The following is a 21365-nucleotide window of genomic DNA, read 5'->3' as shown; positions in this document are numbered from 1 at the left end:
GGGTATGGATATTAGAAAGAAAGAAATCAATTTGTCTGTGGAATCAGTCTCTTCTCAACACATTTCCATGAGACTTCAGTACAAGAAGGACTTGGAAATTATGAAGACTGAGTTTGAGAACATTGTTACACTAAAGGAAGGGTGCTGTGCACAGAGACACCTTCATGCACAGAAGCCCATGACTGGAATCTGAGCAGGTTGGTACAAGTAGAAACCAGCCTGGCAGAGACTGACGATGGAGTCAGTAGGGCCCCTTAACAAACCTAGGAAGCCAGGCCAGGTCTCCATCTTGGTTGGCTTCACTAGATTTATTTCTCTTGACTAGAGCCCTTGTTGTCAGGCAATGAGAATTCAGGCTGCCAGGGCTTTGAACGCTGTCTGTAGGAAATGAAGTATCAACTTGGGGTCTGGGGGTGGGTAGGAGGGAGGATACCACAAGCAGAAATTGGTAACTATGAGAAGCTTAGTGCAGAATTGGTCTTTGATGTTATGCCTAGTGCTGGATACAAGAAGCTTGATTCCAAGTGAATGGATGAGGGAAAGGCATTCTATAATTGGGATGCCACGACGGAAAATATATTGGCAGGCAGATATGTACAGCAACAGAAGGTCCTGCCCTTGTTTGTATGGCCCACGCTTGGCCACATTTGTCATACCTCAGAAGCTAAACATGGTCAGCCCTGGTTAGATCTTGGAAAGGAAACCACCACAGAAGTCTACTACATATAGGTGGGCACTGGCAAACCAACCCTGGCAATTTCTTGCCTTAAAAATCCTATTGGGATGCCCTTAGTCAGATATAACTTGGCCACCAGAAGTTCCTTTGTTCTCTCTCTTTATAAAGACTGTCCATCAAGACCATCAAAATAGATTTAAAAAAAAAAAAGCAGACTTGTTCAGATTGAAACAAGCCTAGGACATCTTTCATATCTGAAAAGAACCAGGAGTTGGTGTTGAGCACACACGCACCCTCCCATGTGAGACTAGAAAGCAATAACCCTACAGCTTTTTATGGCTCAGGGATGTTTCTTGGGAAGAAGCTTCACAACCCTGTCTTTCAAGGTGATTGGGTATTGTCCTTAGGATCCACTATTATGCTACTTAAACAATATCAAAAAAGTGGTCCACCGCTACCATTCTAATGTGTGCTGATGAATGGACTGGATATTCTTCACCTCCTTTTGAGCATCCAGGGTTCTGAGTCATTTCTTTTTGTTTTTTAAGGGACAAAGTTATCGAGAAATGGTTTTTAATCATGTGAAGCTATCGAGTCAGTGCACAGCAGACAGGCTGAGATGTTTTCAGAGCCCTACCAGTTGCAGGGGATGGGGGAGACAGGCTTTGACCTGTGCGCTTATGCTTATGGGTCCTCTGGGGCATGTGAAACATCACTGTGGGAAGCAGCATGCTGGACTAGATGGGCCATTAATCCGATTCAGCTGGGCTCCTTTTATATTTTAATGTGATGTGATATGCGATATTAATAGGGTGAATAAAGGCATATGCAAACAATAATGCACCACTAAGTAGTGTGTTTATTTTGTTACATTCTCTGTCTTTCTCTCTTTATGTACCCTGAAGCACTAACGGAAGAAAGAAGCGGACAAAAAGCAAGAGCCTTTGTTCCTTCTGTGCCATCCCTCTTGCTTTCAGACTTTGTGCAGCAGCAAGGAAGGAGTGCTGGAGCAGGTGGAAGCAGATGGGGCTTATCTTCCTTGGGTTACAAGCCAAGCCAGAGAAGAAAACCTGGCTCCTAACGCTGTCCTCAGACTGCTGAGGCCATTGCACACCTTCAAAGTCCGTGTTCGAGCCAAGGAATGACAAATGTCCATCACATTCCCTGTAAGCAACTCTCCATGCGTCTGGCAAAATAGGCTCCGGTCACCAAAAGCCTATGGATTGAATTCAGACTAAATGGGCAAGTCCCATCCATTCCCCCTTTCCCGCTGCAGAGCATTCTCATGGTCTCCTATTTCCCAGGAGAAGCATCCATTGACTGCAGTGGAGAAGGAGAAGCTGGTGAATTTCATTCCACTTAGATGAGATCTAATCCTAGAGAGAAATTAATTTGTCTTTGAGCTGAGACCAGACTCCTTTAGCAGAACTGCTCCTTGCTCAACGGCCATTGGTGTCCACTCCTGCCCCTAAGCAGGGTCGCCAAAGCATGATTGTTCCCTGCTCTTTCAATATGCGCTGAAGATCCAAACAGCATTATTCCAGCACATATACATGACTGTGTGAACGTGGGAGTGTGAATCAGTATGAAGCAGCCTTATTTCAACCCTTTTAATGTTGAGAACACATTCTTCAGGCTTCAAGAAACCCCGGAAGTGAGGTCAGCAAGCCACACCTCCCTGCCACACCCCCAGAAGTCACATGTCACCAGAAGTGACATCATCCGGACCAGGGGTAGTCAAACTGCGGCCCTCCAGATGTCCATAGACTACAATTCCCATGAAAGCATTGGCAATGGCAGGGGCTTCAAACCAATTCAACAGGAAGCCTTAACCACAGTCTGAAGAAGAGTCTTATATATCACGCTTTGCACTGTCCAAATGAGTCTCCAAGCGGCTGACAATCACCTTCCCTTCCTCTCCCCACAACAGACACCCTGTGATGTAGGTGGGGCTGAGAGAGCTCTGACAGGACTGCTCTGTGAGGACAGCTCTCACAGGACTGCGAGGACCCCAAAGTCACCCAGCTGGCTGTATGTGTGTGTGTGTGTGTGTGTGTGTGTGTGTGTGTGTGTGTGTGTGGAGGGGGAGAATCAAACTTGGCTCTCCAGATTAGAAGCTGCTGCCCTTAACCACCACCCCAAGTTCTCTCTCTAAGCAAAGAAATAAAGCCTATCATTAAAGTGTGTTCCCTCATATCTACCAAACATGATCCCCCCATCCTCAGAGCACTCCAGACCTGTCTGTATCCAGCAATTCACTTTCCTGCCCATCCTGTGCTATATCCTCCCCCCCTCCTCTGTTGGCTTTTCTTTTGCCTCCTCTCCCTTCAGCATCCTCTTGGCAGCTCTCCAGCCTTCTTTGCCTCACAGCTACCCATCTCTGTTATCATTCACATCCCAGGACTCCTGTCCTCATTTGGCATCATTTCCTCCCAGCCTCCTCTGCTCCCGGGTGCCTCCAGTGCCCCTTGACTCTCTGTTCTACAACTCCCCTGTCTTCTTCCCTGCCTCTCGCTCCTGTTTCCTACAGCTTCTGACAATGAAGCCGAGACCAGAGCTTGCTTCTGTCCAGAAATATCTCTCCCTCCCTCCCTCCCATGTGTGTGAAGGGGGGTTACATTAGATACAGCTAAAGCTGCCCTGATTGGGGCGACCCTGCCCAGCCTGGCCTTGTCAGATCGCGGAAGCTAAACAGGGCATCCCAGAAGCTTCCACATCGTGGAAGCTAAACAGGGCACCCCAAGGGCATCCCAGATTGCTACAAAGGGAGACAGTACCAGCTTGGTGTAGTGGTTAAGAGCGGCAGCTTCTAATCTGGCGAGCCGGGTTTGATTCCCTGCTCCTCCTCCACATGCAGCCAGCTGGGTGACCTTGGGTTTGTCACAGCTCTGATAGATCTGTTCTCAAACAGCAGTAACATCAGGGCTCTCTCAGCCTCACCTCCCTCACAGGGTGTCTGTTGTGGGGAGAGGAAAGGGAAGGCGATGGGAAGCTGCTTTGAGACTCCTGGTAGAAAAAAGCGGCATATGAAAATCAACTCCATCTCTTGCATTAGAAATCTCCAGGGTGACCATAGTTGCCTTCTACTTGACTGCACTTTCTGTGACAGCTAAGGCCAGGGGTCCATAACCTTGTGGAGCCTATAGATACTTTTGGAATAGAGTAGTGGATACCACTCAAAATGGCTATTATCGGAGATGGAGGTACAAAATGCTGGGAGGTTCCAAGCATCCTTCTAGGATGGTGACATCTGTCTGATGGCTGTTTATGAATGGGTGATTCCTGACGACACAGTGTGCCCTAAAGCAGGGGTAGTCAACCTGTGGTCCTCCAGATGTTCATGCATTACCGCTACCCCTGCTTCAGGGTACACCCTTTAATCCAGCGCCTCTGCCACTTCCCGATGGCCAAACAGGGGTGAACCCTAGGAAGCCAAACATCAAGAGATGACAACAATAGCTATATATCCTTGTTTGCATCCCTGACATTGCTCCTGGCCACACAGGGTCATTAAAATGGATATGATCCTCCATGTTCCTCATGAATGTACACTGCCAATATAACTGTGTGGTAGAGAGCAGGGGTAGTCAACCTGTGGTCTTCCAGATGTCCATGGACTACAATTCCCATGAGCCCCTGCCAGCAAATGCTGGCAGTGGCTCATGGGAATTGTAGTCCATGGACATCTGGAGGACTACAGGTTGGCTATCCCTGCCCTAAAGGGCAGGTGCTTCTGAAAGTTTTGAAAGAAAGGGTAACAGCTATATCTAAGGAAGAACTGCAGACCATAATAACCATGAGTAGGCAGGCACCTTCTAGTACATGCACTGCAGGGGTGCAGTTTGAGATTTGGCTGCTTTTACAGCAATCTTTAAAAAAATCACACCAAGAGGATAGGATAAGGAGTGGAAACCACCTTAATGTGGAAGGCAGGGCTAAATCATTGGAGGGGTGGTGGTGAGAGGGGGAGCAACGTAAGTAAGATACAATATGCCGATTTATTCATTTGATTTTATTGATTGGATTGTTAAGGCTGCCCCTCCCTGCACGGCAAGCCGACAGCAGCTTGTGACATTAGCAGTGGTTTAGGCAAAAAAAAAAAAATCGTTTCATAATCATAGCCTCGCCCCTGTTAATGGATTGACACCAGGCAATACCCCAGGTTCTTCCCACGATGTACAAATTCCAGCATTTTCCAGTGAAATGCCGCTTATCACCCACATGAACGGGGGGGGGGGGGGGGGGAGACATATGCAAGAATGGTTAAAAAAAAGGCATCCACCCCCCCCCCATGGAGCTTCCATTCTCAGAGGCAGTATACCTCAGAAGGGCCAAACAGCGGAGCCCAACTCGCTTTCCCGAGGCAACCCGGATCCAACCCAGCGCTCCCGACCTTCTTAAGGGAACTCCCGGCTGCTCCCCCCGATTACCTAACCCTCCCTCCCTGCCTCTCCAATCCTGGTCTGTCCCCCAATTCCCACCCCCTTGCATCCAGTCTCCTCCTCCTCTTTCTCTCTCTCCGCTTTTCGGGAACTGCAAACTGGAGTGGCAACCGGGGAGTTGCAAGTCGGAGTAAAGGGGGGAGGAGGAGGAGGAGGGAGGAGGAGGAGGAGGAGGAGGAGGAGGAGGAGGGCGAAGAAAGGGGCCGGCAGGCGGCGGGGGAGGGGGGCGCGGGAGGGCGGTCTCCAATAAAGGAGGCGAAAGTTGCGCGGCGCTCCGCGAGTGCGGCGCCGCGTCTCGCCCGCCCGTTCGCTCGCTCTCTCGCCGACCTGCCCTCCGCGAGCAGCCCAATAAGAACTGCCAGGGGAGGCTCCGCCGCCGCCGCCGCCGCTCCTCACTCGGCTCCCCCGCGCCGCTTCCCTACTCGTGCCGTGCTGGGCGGCAGGCGAGGCGAGGCGAGGCGGCCACGTCGGCGAGCGCGTCCCTCCGGTGCGCCTGGATGCGTGGATTTACCGCGGACTCCCCCTCCTGCCGCTCGGCCGGCCCGCGCGATGCGCTGCAGCCGCCGAAGAAGAGCCGCGCCGGGGGACGAGGCGCGCCGCTGAACTCCGCCGCCCTCGGCCGCCCTTGCCCCAGCCCCAGGCGCCCGCTCGCCCTTGCCCCAGGCGGCCGAGGCGGCAGCAGCAGCAGCGGCGGTGGCAGCGGCGGCGGCGTCCGGGAGGCGAGGCGAGAGGCAGCCCCCAAAAGCATGCCGCCAGCCGGCGGGAGGCACGTTCCGGCGCCCGGGCGGGCGGAGATTTGCCTGGGCTCCCCAAGAAGGCGCCCGCCTTTGAGCCCAGCCTGGTTTTGAGCAGTATTGGCCCCTCTCGGGCTGCCCCCCAGCCCCGTCCCCGGCGACCCCTCTTGAAGTGGGGGGTGAGCGAGAGCTTGGAAATCAGTGAGTACCTTTTTTTCCTGCTGGAAATGATGTATTATTATTATTATTATTATTATTATTATTATTATTATTATTATTATTATTATTATTATTATTATTATTAAAAATCCCCCGTTAAAGAGGGTGCAGCTTAACATTCAGGCTCATCAGAATGATATCTGTCAATCAGTCATCATGCCGGCGAATCCGTGGTCCCTCCGGCGAATGGGATCTTCGGTTTTCCAGCTGGTGCCCGGCACCAGGAGCTGCTTCTTGAGGGAAATCCCTGCCAAAGAGAGGGGATGAGGAGGGAGGGCCAGTTGGGATGCCCGTTTTTGGATATCCATTTCGGGAGGAGTTCACCCTCGGCTGTGGGTTAGGAGATTCTGGTGGTGAGGAGCTTGTGCCACCCCCCCCCCCACACACACACACACATACATACATGCACACTTCATTTAATGCACTAAATCGCCCGTCTCAAGCTTTGCCCTTCCCAAAAAGGTGCACGCTGTGGAGCTGCATCTTCAAACGAGACACGCTGCTGTACTAATAGGCACAAACATGTTGGTCGCAGACAGGTGTAGATGATGGAGGAGATCATGGAGGAGTCTCCAAATCGGAGAGAACTCCCCCTCCTTTAAAAAAAATAAATATCTGGTGTGATCCCTTGTTCCTTACTTTGAGAGAAGAAAAAAAGCAGCTTTCCCTCTTCCCTAAGTTATTCCTCTCCTACAAGTTGCTGGGCTTTTTTTGTTGTTGCACGTCCCTGCCCCACCCCCACCCCCACCTGGGCTCTTCCTTGGTCCAGTGCCTTTACAAGGCAGCACCCATCACCCATGACCGAGTGCAACTTAGATGGTGCGCCCCATCCCCCTGTGCCCTGGCACCCTGTGAGTGGCAACCTTACTAAGGCTTCCGACCAGAAGAGCTGGAAAATCCCTCCGCCACCCCCCCTCCAAATGCTGGCTTCTCCATCAGCTAAGCGTTTCATCTCCAGTTGGGCAAAAGGCTAGGAGGAATAACATGTTCTCTTCCATTCCTGCTGGAATCTAACAGCTGCTGGGCAGTAACAGCCCAATCCGGCTGTCAAGCGCTCTTCCCTGCATGGCTCCCAGTCGTAGAACATTTTGTTCCGCCGGAGAACTGCACAGGGGACGGAGCTCCAGGGGGGAAAGGGATTGGTTCCAGGTCCTTCTTGCTCATTTTTCGGAGGGGATGGGAATATGTCCTTAAAAAAATGCCCAAGGAATGTCTTCAGGAATGCCTCTGCTATTGAAGGCTTGGTGCATTTCTCTCTCCGTGTTGCTTGCCGAAGATTCAGGAAAGAGTCCTTCCTCTCAAGCTTAGCGGCACATGGTTGCCGAGAGGTACCGAACTCAGGGCAGGCAAAATCCTTTTCCAGCTGACAAACTTCCCCCCTCCCCTCCCACAGCCCCACTCTGAAATGCTAGTGTCCAGTGTTAAGGGAGAAGCCACTGGATGCAAAATACACTGTTTTGTAAAGGGGGGGGGATAAAAACCTTAAGGCAGGGGTAGTCAACCTGTGGTCCTCCAGATGTTCATGGACTACAATTCCCATGAGCCCCTGCCAGCAAACGCTGGCAGGGGCTCATGGGAATTGTAGCCCATGAACATCTGGAGGACCACAGGTTGACTACCTCTGCCTTAAGGTACTGTTGGGATGAAGAGGTTTCCAACCGCTGGCCTCTTCTCTTCCCATCTCAGAACAGAGCTGAGAGCCTGCTGAGACTGTAAAGAAACAACTTTCTCCATCCTCTTCCGGAAATCCCTCAAAAGTCTTTCTTGCCAAAGGGAAGCAGCTCTCTTGTGCTCTGGGATCGGAGAGGGAGTCCCAGTGGCATCAGGTGAGCCTTACTTCCAGGTACGGGTTCCCTGCAGGGTGCCCCTTGTCGGACGGAAGCCTGTTCCGAAGGACTCTGCCTCTAGCCATAAGCAGCAGTATCGACCTTTCTGCAAATTCAGATCAGCTGTAAATAATCCGTAGCTGACACTGTGAACTAGGAGCTCTAAAAGCACTTTTGAGCTGTCATGGGAAAAAAAAATAATAATCTGCCCAGGGAGGCAAAGCGCTAGGGCACTGCCCCCTGCCCTGGCCTTATTTGTGAGTTTCATAAATGAAAACATCCAGAGGGGGAGAATTTATTCACCCCCACCCCCTCCAAGGAACTCATAAGATGTCACCTCTGGGGCTCTGTTGTATTAATTTCCCCGGCTCAAATCCTATAAGGAGAAAAGGAAGGCACAGACGAGCCTTCCAATTCCATTCCTCTCCTTCTAACCCTCCAACATAACCCTCCAAAGCTTGACACTTTGCGGCGTGAACCGTAGGCAGTTGATTTCACCCTCTCCCTGTGATATTGCTGTTGCCAGAGCCTGCTCTGGGTTTCTCTACACCCCCTCCCTAGAAATGCTGCATTTATATATGGCAGGTTTCCGATTGCTGGGATCTTGGCTTCAATTTGAGGGCCTTCTTTGCTCGGAGGTGACTGACAGCAGCATTTTGTGACAGCAAGACGCTTACAGGGACTTATTCCCCCTCTTCCCCCGGCCCTTTAAAGTTACCTGGCATTTGCTCGTGGATCCAAAATCACCTAGCATGTTTGTGAGCATTGAAAGACGGAAATGAGGCCCCCTATGTGGGTTGGAAATGAGTGTTTCCCTGGACATTAAGCCCCCTTTTCAAGCAGAACAGTAAACCACCACTTTTAAAATAAAATATTTCTCTGCCTTGGCATGGAACCCTGCCTTGACGGCATGTCCTGGTCCTTTCCAGAACGGCTTGGCCACGCCAGCCCGTATCTGCAGCTCTCTTCCAGAAGCTATAAAAAGCTTGTCAAGGTAGCCCCAGTTCACATCTAAATCTTCCCTTGTCCTTTCTTTTAATATCCCCGTAAAACAGCCCAACAGTATTTCATCCCAGGCGAAATTTGCAAATGGATGGAAATAATGTCAAATTTATTGGCTGCTGCAAGTTTTACGGGGCGGCGTGGGGGTGCCGAGGAAGGAGACATTCAGCCAACACCCGCATGTAAACATCGATAAGGACAGAAAGATCGGTGTGTTTTTAAAGCTCAGTGACCAGATCTCACTTGTTTGTGTGATGAATTAAATTGTGACTGCTTATGTGGTTTTTTTTTTTAAATTCGCCCTGGGTGGTTTTGTAACTGTTGAGGACATGAAGAGTTTGGCTCTTGCCTTAAAGCTCACCCCTGCTAAAGAGAAAATTGGCGATTGTCTGTCGTACCTAGGTGCACAATTTTCAATGAGGGGAATGTTCTAATTTTGTCAAAAGGTGGCTCTTCTCCCTTTCCCATCAGCAGAAAAGCTGGTTGGATCTCACCTTCTGGAAACGTATACAGACATGGATGATGATGTGGCTGAAAACTGTAGCTGGCACCCTTGCATGCTCTAGTATCTGATCTCAGCACATTCATGTGAATGCACTGCATTGTTCGGTACTAACTTTCCAACAGAAAGTGGAACATGGACTCCAGTTGACCTTTATGTCTCAGTATGCTGACCTAACCAACTCAAGAGCCATGCCAGTCAGTTCACTGTGGTGCTTGAGAGGACTTGGCAGGCACATCAAAGAGGTGGCACTATCAACATGGCCAACTGAACATTCACGCAACTTAACTTTCCAATCTTCCACTAGAGGAGCGTGCTAGAGGAGTTGAAAGCCTGAGGTCTACCTTGTGCTCTGTCATCTCTGTAGCTGGAAACTGAGGCTGGCTAAAGAACAGGGGAAGGGGGGGGGTTATCTGTTTTTGTGCATTGGAATCCCCCACAGTTGGTAGGCACCACACCGCAATAATTAAATCGCTGTGAGATGCAACTCAGGGTACCCGTTGCCAGAATTGTTCCACCTTTCCCTTTTAAAATGAATGCGGCAGAACTCTGAATTGCCAGAATAGCAAATCCTGAGAAACTGGTTTCACTTGAGTTGTGGAAAAGGTTAGACTGGTGGTAGGGCAGCCTCTGTATACGTCAGTAGGTATCTAGAAACACACAGCTTCAAAAGCTAGACGCTAGAGATGGATGGGCAGTTGGAGCTAGAGATGGATGGGCAGTTAGAGCACTCTTTCCGGTTTTATGGGGAGAAGTTATACAGGAATTGGGATTGGTTTTTTTAGTTAGTGTTCAGGGGGTTTTGTGTGTAGGCATCAAATAGTGTTCTGGTGTAGTATGTCATCTGGTGTAGTATGTCATCATGTTTGATGACTTTTTTTTTTTAACCAGCACACATAGTTCTGTTTCTTTGTTATGGATAACTGGCATACATGTGTATTTGTGTTTGTAACCCCACAGAGAGGCTACATAGACCTTTTGCTATTAGTCCTTAGCCTCTGATATTTTGAGATACATTTCGTCTGAGCATGGGACATAGTGCAAGTTTAAGGGTGATAGTGGTAGAGCATTAATGCTGTGAGAACATGCTTATAAACCTATGTTGCACTATATAAGAGTTCAATGCAATACATCATTGTAAGTTTTTGCTCAAAGCTTTATTGTCCAAAGTTTATGGAATCAAAAATAATCCAGTAATCCATTGGCACTTAAATCTTTACCTTGAGAGACTTGGGGACAGAAAGAACTGGAAGATCTCCAGAACTGTAAAATATGACCTGTGGAGATGTGATGCTGGTATAACAAGGAAGAGAAAATGAGAGCAACCTGGCATCTATAGAAGGTCACCAACCAAAATGAGTTCAAGACATGCCACCGAGGACTTAAAACATTCTTATAATTTACAGCCTGATCCAAAAATTCAATTTAGTGCTAAGCCGTATAGAGAGGGGGAAAAGCTGGCTGGTTTCATAGCTTCACAAGCAGAGTTCAAACTTTACACAAATCCACAAATATGAATTTGACTGAATTGGCAGGCTTTTGCTTTTGAAAATCAATTCTCTCTCTCTCCACACCTTCCCCTTTAGTCTTAACTGTTCTTGATCAACTTCAAGGAGAAATATCGGGTATACTAAACACATTTGCAACATTTTGTGTGTGTCTTAAATATCTGGTTCTGTAACTTGAAGTGCTAAAACTGAACTAGGAAAATTTGGGCTAAAGCTCTTCCCTCCTGTAAAAATGCAATGAACCCCCTACTACCTTCAGGTTAGAGCTACTTCTGAGTCACAGAAGGACCTGTAACAAAAGGAACCCCAAATAATGATAATTTTATTTCTTATGATCTTGGCTTTTAAACGGGAGAGGTGTGCAATTTCTAGAAGCAGCTGGGTGGGACATTTGTGCTTCCCTGGTGGAAGAATGGGGCTTGCACCTCTTTTCTTTGGATAAGATCTGGAAGAATAAGGAGAGAAAGGCAGGGCTCTAGCCAGACTTTCTCACTAGGTGGGGCTGTAACATTTCCAGGTAGGACCAGACCCTCCCAGGCAAATGTACAAAGGGTGGAGCAATAATGAGGAAGGGGAGGGAAATCTTAGTCCACAAATCATACCTGCAGGGATTTAGCTCCTAGGCAGAAGATGCTGGCCATCTCCGCTTTGAGTTTCAACTTCCTTTCCACTCCACTTAAAATCTCTTTGCATGATCATGGTACCGAAAGGGAGATTTTATTTTTTAAAGCAGAATTGTTCCTGAAATCAACTGAATCTGTCATGTCAGAAATGGAAATCTTATTGTAACAAGTGCTTCAGGTGGGAAGGGGAGCCCTTTGGTCTGCAACACTGGGGAAAATTTGAGCGACTTCCATTTTGTTCTGCGAGGTTCAAGTCTAGTAGCCCCTCAGAGCTCAACACAATTTTTGGGGATATAGTGTCTAAGCTACCTTTGTCAGATATGTCCCAGCCGGAGGGTGGGAGGGGCACTGTGAAGAAGAAACACAAGTTGCAGGTGTCCAATGCACATCACTGTGATTTGGATTTTGTTCTGTTTCTGTTGAATGCATGACATAGCTCATTGGCAGGGCCTTTTTTGGAAACAAAATATTATGATCCTTTGCTGATAATGACCCCCCTCACTGAATGTCCAGTCCAGTTATACAGCATGATCCTATGACCCTCCAAAACAGGTTCCACTGTGTTTGGTGGGACTTCCCTTCTTATAAATATACAATGGGCATTGGACTGCAGATTTCAGCGCTCTACAGGTATATAGAACCCATCAAGTTAATGAGGCTTTATATTGCACTGGGCTGGGCACAGTCACCTGGGTGAATAACACGGCATGAAAGCTATCAGACCAACATTTTACTTATCAGGACATAAATCTTGTCCGGGTTGCTGAATTTGCCTCCGAAGTAGCAAGGACTCCAGAGCTCGTTCCTAATTTGCTAAAGCGGGTGGAGATATTCTCCAAATTCTTTGATCTAATTTGAGAGGCTTCAGCAGAAGCCCGTGAGGTAGTCTCAGGAGGGTCGGTATCAAATCTGCCTTCCCGGGAGGCAGCTCCTTGGCGGAAGCACCGTTCACTCCCTCCTGAAGCCTAATCACCTGTTCTCATCTCATCCGCAGTCCGATTTCTGCCTTGCGACAAAAGAGGAGGCTGTTTATCCTGCTTGGCTTAATTATGCCCGTGACAGGTGATGCTGTCTGAAGATAAAAATCAAGGCTGAGAGAACAATGCTTTGTGTCATGTGTCAACCGATGACGGGGAGGAAATGATAAGAAAACATGATCTCCGTGGCCTCCATTAATATTTAAGCCGTTTTCACGGGAGAAAATGGACAGGCGCATCTCAAGCTGATAAGGGGCCTATGATAAGTGGAGCCTCAGGTGTTAACCAGTTAACACCTTTTTCATAGTAGCAAAGGGATCTGTTTGCTTCCATTGCTCAGCACAGCTGGCTGCCCATCCTGTCGTCTTTAGAAGAAGAGAGTTGGTTCTTATGTGCCGCTTTTCTCTACCCAGAGGAGGCTCAAAGCGGCTTACAGTTGCCTTCCCTTTCCTCTCCCCACAACAGACACCCTGTGAGGGAGGTGAGGCTGAGAGAGCCCTGATATTACTGAAGAAGAAGAAGAGTTGGTTCTTATATGCCGCTTTTCTCTACCTGAAGGAGGCTCAAAGCGGCTTACATTTGCCTTCCCTTTCCTCTCCCTACAACAGACACCCTGTGAGGGAGGTGAGGCTGAGAGAGCCCTGATATCACTGCTCGGTCAGAACAGCTTTATCAGTGCTGTGGCGAGCCCAAGGTCACCCAGGTGGCTGCATGTGGGGAATGGGGAATCAAACCTGGCTCATCAGATTAGAAGTCCACACTCCTAACCACTACACCAAACTGAATCTCTTTAGAATGATAGGGGAGCTGTTTGGCTTATCGGATGTGCCGTCATAAAATCGATCCAGGGCCTGAGACAAAGAGGCTCACCTGAGTTGTAGCTAGGCGTCCTTAAGCCAACACCGAACTTCTCTTTTGATTCTTTGTGGAAGTTCATGGAGGAAAAAGCTTGTGTCTCGTGAACCTACCAGTGAATAGGTGGGACAGCCTGGCTTGCCCTGAAAGGATGTCTGGCTAAGGAAAGATGCAAATGGGTAGCCGTACTGGTCTGATGAAGCACAATAAAATCAGATTCCAGTAGCACCTTTAAGACCAACAAAGATTTATTCAGGGCATGAGCTTTTGAGTGCAAGCACTCTTTGCTTGCATGCGAAAGCTCACGCCCTGAATAAATCTTTGTTGGTCTTAAAGGTGCTACTGGACTCTGATTTTATTGGCTAAGGAAGCTAAGCAGCTAGTACTTGGATGGGAAGACCACCAAGGAAGTTCAGGGTTGTAATGTAAAGGCAGCCAATGGAAAGCCACCTCAACACCTCTCTTACCTTGAAAACCCTACGGGGCCACCCCAGGTCAGCCGAGACTAAAAATAAAGTATGTAAACCACACAGCTACCCTGACGAGGCTCACTGCTTCCGTCAGTTTGTGTTTTACTATTTAACTCACCTTGGGACCCAAAATTTGAAATAGTTTGAATTCGATTACACATCTTTTAGGTGTCTTTGTAAGCTGCTGTCTTGTTTCTTCAAAAAACCAACAACAACAACAAAAACCAAGATGTTTCTTTAGTTGTAAATGCAATAGATAACGGTTTGTAATTGTATCCATACATGGGGTCTGGTTGACACATGCATCTGTGTCACTTGATCCCTCTAGAATCGATGCCTAGAAACCTGATTGAAGATGTAAGCTGATTCCATCTAAACACAGGGGGAGGGGGGGATGGATCCAGCTGGCTTTTCCTCTCAATCTCACCCCTGACTCCTCCTCACTGCAGCCCCTATTCCCCATGGCTTCTGTGCATACTGACCACCAGCACAGTTTTTGTGTGTGGCCAAAGCACCTCTCTCTTCTTCCTTTTTTATCAGTGGAAAAGCTGATTGAATGCAACCCTTGGTGTTTGACAGAGTATCAATCAAAATGGGCACCTACAAAATTAGGTATGCAGTTCCCCATTCCCACGTGCAAACTGTCACAGGCCATATTGGTTATCGTCATGAAACACACATGTGTGAGCAAGCTAGCACCATTAAAAAAAATATTTAATTCTTTTTAACCTATTTTTCTCTGAAATCCAGCTGTCTTTTTCTTTTCCTCTCGTTATGGAATCTGGAGTCTATTTCCATTTTGATCAAGGGCAAATCTGAAGAGTGGAAGGGCAAGAAAGGAAAGTTGTGGAAGAATTCAGGATTTCATTTTGTCCATGTTCAGAAGCAAGCAATGTCTTCCCTAATGCTTCGGCCCTTCTGCTGGAGCATCATCCTGTGATATTGAACTTGAAAAATCGTCAAGGGCTGAAGTTGCAGGAGGGTGTATTGATTTCTCTACAAAAGGAAACCCTTATTTAATGGAGAAAAATGACAATAAGAGAAATCAGAGGTTACATCCTTTAAAAATTCCCCTTCCCAGAACAATCCTAGAGCCAGTGTGCCTTTGTTCTTAGGAAAAACTGGAGTTTTCACTGTTTGGAATATGAAGTGTCCTCGTGTCTGTTAAGACCATTTGATTGCTCTGATGTTGTTGCTTTGTCCCAATTTGGTCCGGAGTCATTGGCCGACAAGTCAAACTGAGCTAAGAAATGCTAGCTCTGGCAAAACGAAAAAAAAGGGGAAGGGGATTTAAAATCTTGGTTGTATTAGAAATCTTAAAAACCAAACAAACCCACAACCTCACTGCTGCATGATTGTGAATGATCTCCAATTTGCCTGCTGTGAATTAGTATTGCAAATTGTTGCATTGCTAGCTGTTTCCAGAAGGGTCCCTATTTTGCTTGCTCTGCATTCCCTCTCTGGGAGTTCTTTTTTTTTAAAGTTATTATTATTGTTTTAAAATATTTTAAAATGAGCTCCAGGCCAAAGCAGGGGTAGGCACGGATGACATTTGGAAGTTTGCCTCAGGTATGGAAATGTCTACAGCTGATGCTGTAAATAGCAGTCGTCTCTTTTGAGCACAAGGTTTTTTTTAAAAAATCATAATTGGTTTAAATACTTTATAACTCGTGTAGAATTCACAAATATCGCAGCACGTATACGAAAATATCAACAGACAAGTCAGTGCTTTAAAAAACTTAGTGTGCGGTCTCAGTTGTGGCGAAGGTGAGGTACAATTCCTTTGGACCCGGATGTTATGACCTGTGGTGAAACAGAAAACAAGTTTATTCAGGAGATTCATGATACCCTGAACAAATAAACAGAGGACAAGTCCCTCCTTGCTAACATTAATTCAAAAAATGCATATTATGTTACACTAAGGGCCAAGCCCGTTACATTCAGGCACTAGATTGAGGGGGGGGGGTAGAAGAACTATATGGATGGCGTCCCCCTCCTCCCAGGACCTGGGCAGGCTGCAAGCAGCTGTTAGGGAACTTACAGGCAGGGGCAGCAGGGATCTGCAGCCTCCAAGCCTTGGAGGGAAATGGAAGGGGGAGGGGGTGGTTGGGGGTGGGAGTGGGGGACGGAAGGCGATTGGCTGGCTGTTGGACTGACAGGCAAGCCGATTGGAGGAGGAGGTACTCAAGGGTGGGACAGCCGTCTTGAGTGAGTGTTAAGCGCTGAGTGGTACTTAAGCCATGAGGACAGCTCCTCCTCTAAGGCCTTACCAGAAATATTAAGTAGAACAGATGGGGGTGGTTTAGACACTATGGCCCTGGAAATAATGGGGAAAGAAGAACAGCATGCTCTTGTGACCCCTTTGCTCTGCTGTATTTGGGGCTCAGAAAGCTGGTTCCACATTTATAGCTGGTCACATTTGGCCAATCTGGGGCTAGGGTTGATGGGTCTGCAGGGACAGCGACTCTTGCCTGGCCTGTATGGGGCTCAGGCAACCAGCTTTTATGGCACTGGATGCTGATACCTTCCACATCTGGGGTTCATACATCTAGCTTCTGGAGGTGGTGGCAGCTCCTGCTCACCTTGTTGGCCCTCCAAGGGTGGTCCCAGCAAAGTGATGCTGTCAATGATTTGGGGGACTATCCTGACCCAGGGTTTCCAAAATCAATAAGACCACTTCTTACAAAATGCACTTGAAAATTATGCTGTGGGCAGGAGCATTTTTTTCTAAGAGGTGTTTAGGAAATGTGTACATGGGAAGCATTTCTGTGGAGGGGGAAAGAGGGCAAAAGAAGAAGAGTTGGTTTTTATACTTTGCTTTTCACTGTCCAGAGGAATCTCAAAGCAGCTTACAATCATCTTTCCCACAACAGACACCTTGTAGGTAGGTAAGGCTGAGAGAGCTGTTACAGGACTACTCTGTGAGAACAGCACTATCAGGGCAGTGGGAAGCCCAAGGTCACCCAGCTGGCTGCATGTTGAGGGGCAGAGAATCACACCTCGCTTGCCAGATTAGAATCTGCAACTCTTTATCAATACACCACTCTGGATATGAAGGTTATCGACATTTGACAAATACAGATAGGTTCAGTCCAGCTACAGTACCTACAAAAATTACAGTGCAGATGATCACAGAAGCGTTATATAGCACTTTAAGGAGAAATGAATTTCTGATAGTGCAGGCATTGGTAGTTGAGAGCTTATTCCATCAAAGGCACAAGGCATTTCAATAATGCGCAGCTACACGGAAAGCTGTGAGACTTTAAAAAAAAATCCCAGAAAGAAAATGCAAGAGATACAGTGTACTCTGTTGGTGCAGATTGCCCCACTGAAGCCCTAAGACTCAAATTGAGGGTGGTCTCAAATAATTTGGAAGAGATATAAGGTCGTTAGATGGCCTGTATGGCCCCTTCCAACTCTATGATTCTGTGATTCTGTCACAGGAACTTCTTTGTTGAATCAGGCCAGGTAAATGGAGCTTGGGCCTGGTATAGCTTTGGCCATCCATGAGGGGATATGTGATCTTCTTGGTGGACCTCATATCATGGATGTTCTGATCCACTGCTTCAGCAGATCACATGCCCAAGTGCCGCTTGGTGAGTGGGAAGCTCTCCCCTTAATAGCTCTGCCAGCTGGCCCTTGGCCATCCTGCTTGGTCCCACTGGTGGATCTCCCAAGGCCTCAGAATCCAAACAAAAGGGAGTTGCTTCATAAAATCTCTTTTCTCTCCAAGGACGCTTGCTGTTCCCAGCCTCAAACTGTGCCCGTCTTTCTTCCTTGGCCTCTTACAGGAGCCCATTTCAAGGAGTCTGTCTAACCTTTGGTTGTCAGCTCTGGTTTGGGAAAGACCTGGAGATTTTGGGGTAGAGCCTGGGGAGTCCAAAGTTTAGGGAGGGACCTCAGCAGGGCATAAGGCCATACAATCCACCCACCAAAGCAGCCATTTGCTCCAAAGCAACTGACCTTTGTCCACAAAATCTCCAGCCCCCACCAGGAGTTTGGCAACCTCAGTTTAGCCCCATGCTTCAGCACCACCTGCTAATCCCCACCTCCCCAGCCATGCCTGGCCTGTTCCTTGGGTGTGGGGATGGCTCTCTCCTTCCCCTTCCCTCCCCAAAGGCAGCCAACTTCCCCTAATTTTTCTAGTCACCCTTCTTATTGGCTGTGCCCTGGGGCTGGCTGGGATTGGCCATAGCCCCAGTCCCCGGACCTGGCCATACCAAGGCCTCAGTACCTGGGCTGTTGCTGGACTTGGCTGGGTCTGGGTGACTCTTCCCACACCTCCCTAAATTCCTCTGTAGCTGCTGATGCCAACACCTTGTTGGAGGGGTTAGAAGGTTGGGACCCAACTAGTATTGGCTGCAAATGCATCCTCACTGGTTGGGGGTAGCTCAGTGTCTAGCATCATCATCAGAAAGTGAAGTTATGCAGCAGCTTGTAATAATCCATTTTATTATTATTATATTTAGCTTCCTCCAAAATCCATTTAATATGTTTGGGATGATCTGTACAATACATTTTAGAACTATCTAGTTTGAGGCAGGACTTTCTGTAACCTGATCAACAGCAATGGAGAACTTGTAAGGGCTGTGTCCTTCTGAAGTAAACACGTTTTTCGGTAACTCTCCTTTGATCTTCAGCTACCTCTGAGATGGAAGATGACCTATTTCTTTTAGTGTTTTCTTCCCTTCACTGATGTACTGACCTGAGGCTTTTCTTAGCAAAGCAAAAAGGGAGATGTCGTTCTTTAGACATTCGGGTAAAGGACTCGTGTGCATTCCCAAAACTTTGTAACAGAACCTCTTTCTGTGTGTTTCCGTTCTGAAAATGTCATTCACGGTGAAGAAGCCTGAAGAATGTTTGCATTTAGAAATGGCCTTTTAAGAACACTTAGGATTTCTTTTTGTTATAGAAACATGTAACTCGTAAACAGAAAATCTAACTTGCAAGCACCACTGGTGGTGGCTTGTGGCCCACCAGATGCATGACAAGTCCTAGGACCAGATAATCACAAGGATTCCATACTCCTTTTTCCATCTTGAATTACTGAGGACTGGAGAGGACACCTTTTCATAGAGAGAAGGTCCATCCATGGCTGTTAGTAATGATGGCTAAATGTAATCTCCGTGTGAACACCTCTGAATATAATTTTCTTTGAGGCAACAGTGGACTCTGTGCTTCACTTTACAGGCTAATTTTAGGAGGGTTAGAAGAAGAAGAAGAAGAGTTGGTTCTTATATGCCACTTTTCCCTACCCGAAGGAGGCTCAAAGCGGCTTATAGTCTCCTTCCCATTCCTCTCCCCACAACAGACACCCTGTGGGGTGGGTGAGGCTGAGAGAGCCCTGATATTACTGCTCAGTCAGAACAGCTTTATCAGTGCCGTGGCAAGCCCAAGGTCACCCAGCTGGCTGGATGTGGGGGAGCGCAGAATAGAACCTGGCATGCCAGATTAGAAGTCCGCACTCCTAACCACTACACCAAACTGGCTCTCTGCATTCAGGGGTTTGGCTTAGGAACACCCCAAACCCCAAATTGAACCAGAATTTTTCAGTCCTTGCCCATGCCTAATTATTATTCACTATCTAAAGGTCAGCTCTTATGCTAGGAGAAATTTAAGGCAGTAGGATAAAAGGATGATCTATCATGAGATGGATTGACTCAATAATGGAAGCCACAGGGTTTGGTTTGGAGACCTGATCAACACTGTTAATGATAAGGCATTTTGGAAACCATAGAGCTGCCATAAACTAGTAACAACTGGACATTGCATAACACACAAAGCTTGGCTGCTCAGTGCTTTCTCCAAAGGATACGTTTGCAGTAATACGTAGAACTGTCAGATAGGCCAGAAGGGGGAAAAACAGATTGCTTATGACCACCTAGCAAGCTTATGCCTGAGATGAGATTTGAATTGCCAGCTTAAAGAACCCCCGCCACCCATTCTCTTAGCCACTGTACTATACCAGCTCCCAGTAAATCTTTGTCACATTGCCTTGTAGGCTACATCAGTGGAAAGGCAGGATAACTGCCCTCAAATAATGGCCCAGCTGAGAAGCAGAAACAGATTTATGGAGTCCCTTGGAGCTGTCCAACATGACTAGTCAGCTGCATTCTATTTGATAGATCACAAGAGGTGTAGAACTCCTCTGTGGAGGTAAGATATCCAGTGTGAATCTGGCCACCTTGAACACTCTGAACGAATTGCCAGGAGTTAACAAAAGTAAGTTGGTGCTTCGTGCTTCTTGATAGGAAGGACTCTTTATTTGGACGTTTGAAATGCAATACCTATCGGAGTTTGGGGGAAGAAACATGTTCCAGGCACCGTGAGAAGGAGAAGAAATAATGTGCATCCAAGTTTAGACTTCTGAATTCAGAGAGCAAACCGAGAAGTACTCAGACTTGGATGAAAGCTGGCTCAACGTGAGACGTCCTTGGAGTGTACTTGTCTCCTTTGGGAACTTGATGCAGGATTAGGAGCAGAGTGGCTTGCTGACAGCTTGAATGCTATGTGTTTGTATTTTCACTATATCTAATAGTGCACCTTGCCCTGTCTGCAGATACTTAAATCCACAGATTGGGGATGTGGGGGGGGGAAGAGAAGGAAGACTTTCCCCCTGCAAACATGGCATTGTGTGCAAGGAGAGGAAGCAACATCTGCTGTACAGCGAAAAGACAAGCTGACTTCCCTGTGTCTCCTGATGAGGTGTCCACTGTATCCCCTCAGTTGCAGCCGGGTGAGTAGGGAATGGTTGCACTGCCAGTGGTTGGGATCCACTGAAGGGAGAAAAAGAGAGTGATAGGTGAGAGAGACTGAGAGAAGGGTTGGGGAGAGGAGAGACAGGAAGGGCAGGGTGAATGGCATGGATCCTTCCACAAGTTCCTTGCAGTTCCCTGCTTGATTATAATGATTGCAAGAAGCTCCTAGAAGCTCTTGTATACTTAAAGAATCCAAAACCTGCTTTACCATCTAAGGACTTCTTAATGCTCAGGGACAGCTGGATGACAATATCTCGCCATACGATCCTTAGGATTCCTTTAACTACATGGCAAGAAGCAAGGAGAGAGCTCTTGGTAAGGATGCCTCTAAATGTCTCCATATTACTGTATGGTTTTGGTGCTCTAAGCACCTGCTCTTGGTTCTCAAGTGATGACACTATTCAGTGGTCACTTTGTTGATCGCCCATAGGCCATTTCCACCAGGCATAGAAAGGCATATCCATCAGGATTTGAGCATGGAACACACGGAATCATGAACAGAAAGGAAGTGGAAACGTTATCGAGTAAATTCCTACCTGATAATGTAACATTGCTCAAATAAAATCATACAATGTAACGAGTGATAAGAATGAAATCTTTTATCTAATTATACAGTTTGGATCTTTTCTTTCTGGAGGTGAGGGCAAACAATTTGACTCTATCGGTGACCTAGCTATCATTGTCCGATAGTAAAAAAAATAAAATAAAATTAGACTTCCAGTTTTGGAGAGATCTGAGTTAGTGGGAAGTATTCTTTTAAGAAACTTGCCTCT

General features: G+C 47.4%; 1 protein-coding gene across 3 annotated transcripts in view; it reads left to right on the top strand.

Annotated features, from left to right (window-relative positions):
- The first annotated feature begins 5353 nt into the window (after positions 1 to 5353).
- Positions 5354 to 21365, top strand: part of CDH8 (cadherin 8) — a 282681-nt gene continuing 266669 nt past the window's right edge. For 2 of the 3 annotated variants that reach the window (XM_077309853.1, XM_077309854.1), the window contains exon 1: positions 5354 to 6053. The gene's annotated coding sequence lies outside the window, so the exon portion shown is untranslated. The remainder of the gene's footprint in view (positions 6054 to 21365) is intronic. The other variant, XM_077309851.1, reaches the window with a different exon arrangement.

This window comes from Paroedura picta, chromosome 14 (assembly GCF_049243985.1).
Source record: "Paroedura picta isolate Pp20150507F chromosome 14, Ppicta_v3.0, whole genome shotgun sequence".
Lineage (NCBI taxonomy): Eukaryota > Metazoa > Chordata > Lepidosauria > Squamata > Gekkonidae > Paroedura > Paroedura picta.
The sequence above is the reverse complement of the archived record's forward strand: the minus strand, read 5'-3'. Positions and strand labels throughout refer to the sequence as shown.